This window comes from Pomacea canaliculata, linkage group LG1, assembly GCF_003073045.1.
Source record: "Pomacea canaliculata isolate SZHN2017 linkage group LG1, ASM307304v1, whole genome shotgun sequence".
NCBI lineage: Eukaryota > Metazoa > Mollusca > Gastropoda > Architaenioglossa > Ampullariidae > Pomacea > Pomacea canaliculata.
The window spans coordinates 21,286,254-21,292,090 of record NC_037590.1 but is presented as its reverse complement, the minus strand read 5'-3'; positions in this window follow the sequence as shown (position 1 = coordinate 21,292,090).

The window sequence follows — 5,837 nt, the reverse complement described above, 5'->3', positions numbered from 1 at the left end:
AAGGTGAATAACGATTGGCCAAAAATATGAAAATGTGCGGAGCTACATTTGTCGACGACGACAAATTTTTTTTAAAAAGAAAGAACCAAAAGCGAAAGTTATATTATATTCTTTTTCCTTGAAACTCATTAAGCGAGATCCAAATTATTAATCAACGTAGGCAGAATAAATGAAAATCACTCATTGGGTAAATCATGTTGTATGTGACATTGATGTTCGTAAATGACTGCTGACTAGACGAATTAACATTTTTATTTGGGAGTTCTTGTGTATTTTTAATTGGCTGAGAAATTCGATGAATCATAAAGTACTATGTGTTATTAAATATCTGAAGTTTACAGTATAACTGTATTACATGTATCTTTACTGTGTAAGGTACACCAGCGAGTCAGTATTTTAAGGGAGGTAATAGTGTGCAAGATCACAGGAGTTAAAAAGTTACCTCTCTTTAATGCGTTGGAGGCATGTATTTCCTACTGATCTTCATTCAGCCTTCTGTAAGTCAGAGGAGAATTTTTTTTTTTAAAAGCCGTTACTTCCCGATTTACTAATTTTTCTATACACACTCTCTTAAAGTGTACGAGAGCCTGCTGTAGTGTATCTGGAAGAAACAAACTAGGCAAAATGTGCTTTAGGTTTCGTACTGTTATAGTTATGGGTATGCCATTGTGGGAGTACGTGCACCACAGACTGGCGTACAGGGTGCATCTTGTGAACGAAAGGGTGAGGACCTTTGCTCTCGAATACAAAGATTATCTTCTTGCATAAAATCACTTACTGTCTGCGAGTGGAGCAGTTATGTTGCACCGAAGCATGAGGGGTTAATTGGAAGTGAGAGGAGTCGGAGAAGGGGTGGGGATGGTAGTGACTGCAATTTCACTACAGAGGAAAAAAAAAAACCCTTGGTCAGCTCTGTGCCGCGTTACTTTACTTATCATATCGCGAACTATGTAGAATCATTATTCCAACTATAAGATTTGAACGGGCTAGTCAATCGGTGTAGGTTTTATAGACAAGACGCAAGAACGCAACAGACGCTGAAGACATGAAGAAAAAGCAAGAAAATTCACCTACAGCAAGCAGTTCACCACAGAGACCAGCATGACGTGAAATGTTTCCGTTAGAAAGCTGAGTAAAACGCACCTTTTGTTTTTATCAGTTTTGTTTAATGACTGATTCAAGCGCAGCCATATTTCTGTATTTTAGCCAAAATAAATCAGTAATAAAAATGGCGTTCGTGAGGCGGAAGGCAGTAAAACAAACCAAACGATAGTGAAATATTTATTTTTAAATTTCAGGTGCCATTGCTAAAAAAGTTACTAAAGTTCTGATTATTTTATAAGGAAGTATTCGATTGTCAATGCTTAAAATATCAATTAGGAATCTAGTAAATTGTTATGGTTTTTTTTTGTTTTGTTTTGTTTTTATACAGGTAATCATGTCGGAAAAGGAATGAACTTTCAGGCGACGACCAATTTCATTTTACTTGTGAATGCGCTTAAAGCCTTCATAGATATGAAGTTTAACAACAGTGTGATTAAACAAACAAGAAACAAAATCAAATGAACTGGCAAGGCTATTAGGTTTCTCGAGGACCCGGAATGTCACTGGAAAGCCACCAAAGAGGTATGTAACGGGGCTCAAGACACGAAAATCTGGATTCAATGAACAACGAATTAAATTCTACCACAAAAAAAAAAAAGGTCTATCCTTCTACAGTTATCAGAGCTCTCAATGGTTCGAAAATCATGACATGTCAATCGACCGTCTGTTGAATGAGCAAAGATGGAATAGATATGGTAAAGAGGCAAGCGCCTAAAAACAAATAGTGACGGTGACATGGAATCACTGGGCAAAGGTTTTCCCCGTTGAAAGCATCGACTCAGGACCTACTTGTTTATGACCAATGCTACCTACCGGTTGTGATCTCACTTGGAGATGCGAGTCTCGAGATGCTTCATAACATCAGTATCTTTCATGTAACCCCAAATTGCTACTTTACTTTCCTTTCCCTTTAAGATGAGCTTCGTAAATTCTAAAAAAAATTCACTTTATTTTAGCACCTTCTTGGTCCCTATTTTGGACAAGAATCATAAAGTACTGATACAAAGGCCAAACTAATTAATATCTATTTACATACACCTTAGACAAAATACAAGAACACAGTAAGTACAGCTTACAAATGGAATTCTTTGTTGATTTTGTTGTTGGTTTTTCTTTTTTTTCTCCACACATCACAGGTCTTCTATATGCTGTAAATTTATTCGAATCGAGTTTCTTCAATCGTTTGGTGAGGACTTTAACGTCTTCAAAGATAACACCTGGGGAAGTGAGCAACTGCGACTGTACGCAACTGTACAGGAAATGCTGCTGTCTCCGGCACCCACCTGTTTTCTCCATTTTCTTTCCGTCCGCTCGTATCCCTGGACTTCATCGTCCTGCAGTTTTTCCCTGTCTCCATAACTGAGTGACTGACGAAGGGAAAGCCAGCCCAGAGCGGCTATTAATCTTTATGACGGTACCCAGGGTTAGCTTGGCGGCAGGTTGATGATTGCAGGGATGGGTTTACGCCGACATTTTGCGTACTAGTCGTTCTCTCCCTGCTGTCCGTGCAGGGTGGTCTCCAGCCCCAGCGGTCTCATCGTTCTCCCAGGTGTCTTTTTTGTTGCCCAAGGAAGAGGAATTTAGTTTCTCATTTACCTTTCTCTTTATTTTCTTCGACATTACCCTTCTTTCGTGTGTTCATTTCGGGACAATGTACCATTTACCTCGAGACTGAGGTAAAGACTAACTCTTAACAGTTCTTATAGAATGTGTAATGTATTGGTGTGTGGAATTTCTATTAATAATTTCTTTGAGACTGGTTGTTGAGGAATAATAAGTTTGCACAGAAACACGAGTGATATAGTTGACTATTTTCATTATGTGCTTATGAAATACTTTTAAACACACAGGCACACATACACGCAAGAAAGATTATTTCAAAACATACATAAACAAGCATATTAACATTATTACAGACTGAAGCTGTTGTCTACGCAGCTACTTAAGACGGCCGAAAAAAAAGATGTTGTAAAGAAAGGATTTTTAATCATGCTTGGTATGTCTAAGCTGTTCTAAACCATACTGGTCTTAAATATTCTATACAGAGAGAATTATGATTGGTTTGGAGATTTCAGAGTCCTTACTGCTTACAAATATTGCAAGCTGTTTTCGGTGTAAAGGACAAAGTTCACTGAGACCTAAAGTAGTCCTATTTTTTGTCTAAAACAGGATCCATAATTGTTTCTATTTAAGCCTTTATTTTTAGCAGACCGTGTTCAGCAGCGATTAGCTACACTCGGAAAAGTCACGCAAGAGGATGCATTGCACGCAAAGGGTGTCTGATGCTAACGTCTCCTCGTGCTAGTTGGAGCGAGCGTTGTCGTCTTTCGACGATTTGTCCTTCCGGGTTTGTCGGGAGACTTCGTGTTCAGACTGAAAAGTCGCTACAGTGCTAAGCGCCTTCCTTTGATTTTTCTTTCCTTCTTTTGTTCAGTCAGAAGGGAAGAAGGCTGGTTGCACGAAGGCCTCATTGCAAGCACGTGTGCCTCTGACCCTCAGGTGGTTAGACCGGAAGTCCGAGAACCTGGACGTATCAGATGTAAACGCCTTGGATGCACAAAGGAAAGGACATGGTTTATGACCTTTCGAAGGAGACAAACGAGTCACCGGATCACATTTCCAGAGGCAGGTGGTTGAAGATGTGTGTGTGTGTGTGAAAATAATATCCTCGTCTCAAACAGTCTCATTCTTTTTGTCGATGTCAAAAAGAAACGTTGTAGATAACGCATCGTTTCACTGTAACTGATAACCTTCTTGATAATCGTGCTCTGGTCAAAACAGCATTTCAAGACTAACTCAACTGAAAATGTTTTTCAAAGAACTGGGCGGGCTTAGTTCGTGAGATGATGCTATTTTGTAATGTGCTAATAACTTAATCCGTTTTTAAGATACAAGCCCGCCGAAATCCTTGTTCCACTCGGATTTAATCTTGAAGGATGCTGACCGCAAGCAAGCTTAATATTTGAAAAAAAAAAGTCATTTTTTCGAGAAGACTATCAACTGCTTTTGTCGGGTTTCAATGGCACACAATGTATCGTTCAAAGGAAGGGGGAATAATTATGCTAAAGCTGAAGCCAAACATCCGTGAGAATGATCCGGAAATGTGTTTAAACGCTGATCAGAGCATTTATGCAAAATGAATTAAATCCAAGTGATTACAATGTATATGATTCATTCCGTTCGCAGGGACAGAAGGGATGAGACTTCGTCACTCTTATCAAAACAAAGAAGACAACATTGCGACTATTTTGTTTGAAACAGATGCTTCATTTGTGGATGTCTCAAGGCTTGCTCGTTCTAAATGCAAGAGGTTGTTTACTTGTAACTTGACAGTGGGTATCTCCCAATGTACTAAGACAATCATAAATCCATCCTTTGAATGCTACTTTTCATGCCAGTGGGTCGTCTAAAGTACAAAATAATTAAATGCAAACCATGTTATAGCTCAAGCAAACAGGTGCAGCACTGATCCGAAGTCGTGTTAAAGCCGAGGTCAAACAAGTTTGAAGCTAATTCCATGGCTTGTTGAAACGGAAGTCAGACAAGTGCAGGATCTGTCACTAACTGTAGTTTAGACAGGAACGCAACAAGGACAAACAGTTTTTCTTTCTCCCCACTTCACCTAAATCTCTCTTTCTCTCTGCCTCTGTGTGAGTGTGTGTGAGTGAGTGAGAGAGAGAGAGAGCGAATATTTGCAAATCAGTAAATCAAATGTTTGCAAAGTCATCTGCAGAACTATGACTTGACTCATGCCAACTAATTTAACTTTTCAGAGGTCTGGGGCCACATGCCCAGAACGGCGACTACGGGTATCTGGATGGTTAAAGTCGGCTTAATAAGTTCTAATGGCTTATAAACTTTTTTGTTTAAGATTTGCGCAGTTAGCAGCAGGCGGTGCACCCGATTCCTGGCTGCTTGGCCTGCTAGCATCCCTGATACATCTGAGCGACAAGCAGACACTTGTTGCTTGTCTCCACATTCCAGTATGACAAGATTTATGACAGTTCTTCGCAAGGAAGCGAACTTAAGCTAGAGGCCTTCATCTTGTTTTCATCAGAAGTCCACAGCCAGAAGCGCAGCCATGCTTAGAAATCTGGTTTTACAACTCATGCGTCTGGGTGTTTACGTGCGAAGCAAGACAAGACGAGACACCTGTGTGTTGCCTGTTTAAGGCACCACCGTACAGGTGAGATAGAATCACACCCACCCTAGAATGTGAAAAGACATTCGGAGGTACAGTCATCTTGAAACGAAGCTTGTAGCTCGCAGAGGATCTGGGACGAAATGTCTGTCCGGAGAACCACAGGCTTACCCCTACATTTGACACCTTCTGGGTACAAATATCTTCTGGGTGAAGTACCCGACCGGAAAAGGAGGCACAGTATTAAGAATGCGCTGATCGCTGAGCATAGTTTAGAACAGAGATGGAAGTCATTGTTCCCACTCTCTCTTTTTCCTTATGTTTCTCTCTTTCTTTAACTCTGCCTCCATCACTTTTTTCTCACTATCCTCTAGTTTATCGTACAGTTACAACACTCTTTGTCTGTTGTTATTGATAATAGACGAAGAAACCGACAAACAGGCATACTCAGAGGAAGAGAAGAACAGAGATAAGGAGAAAGTGCTCTATGACTACCATATTGAGGTTTAGCAAGTGTGCAGGGGCCGTATGATGGAGTGCTCACGCGTACTCTGTGACCCGACCCCTGCACGTGACCGCTGACACTGCGTGC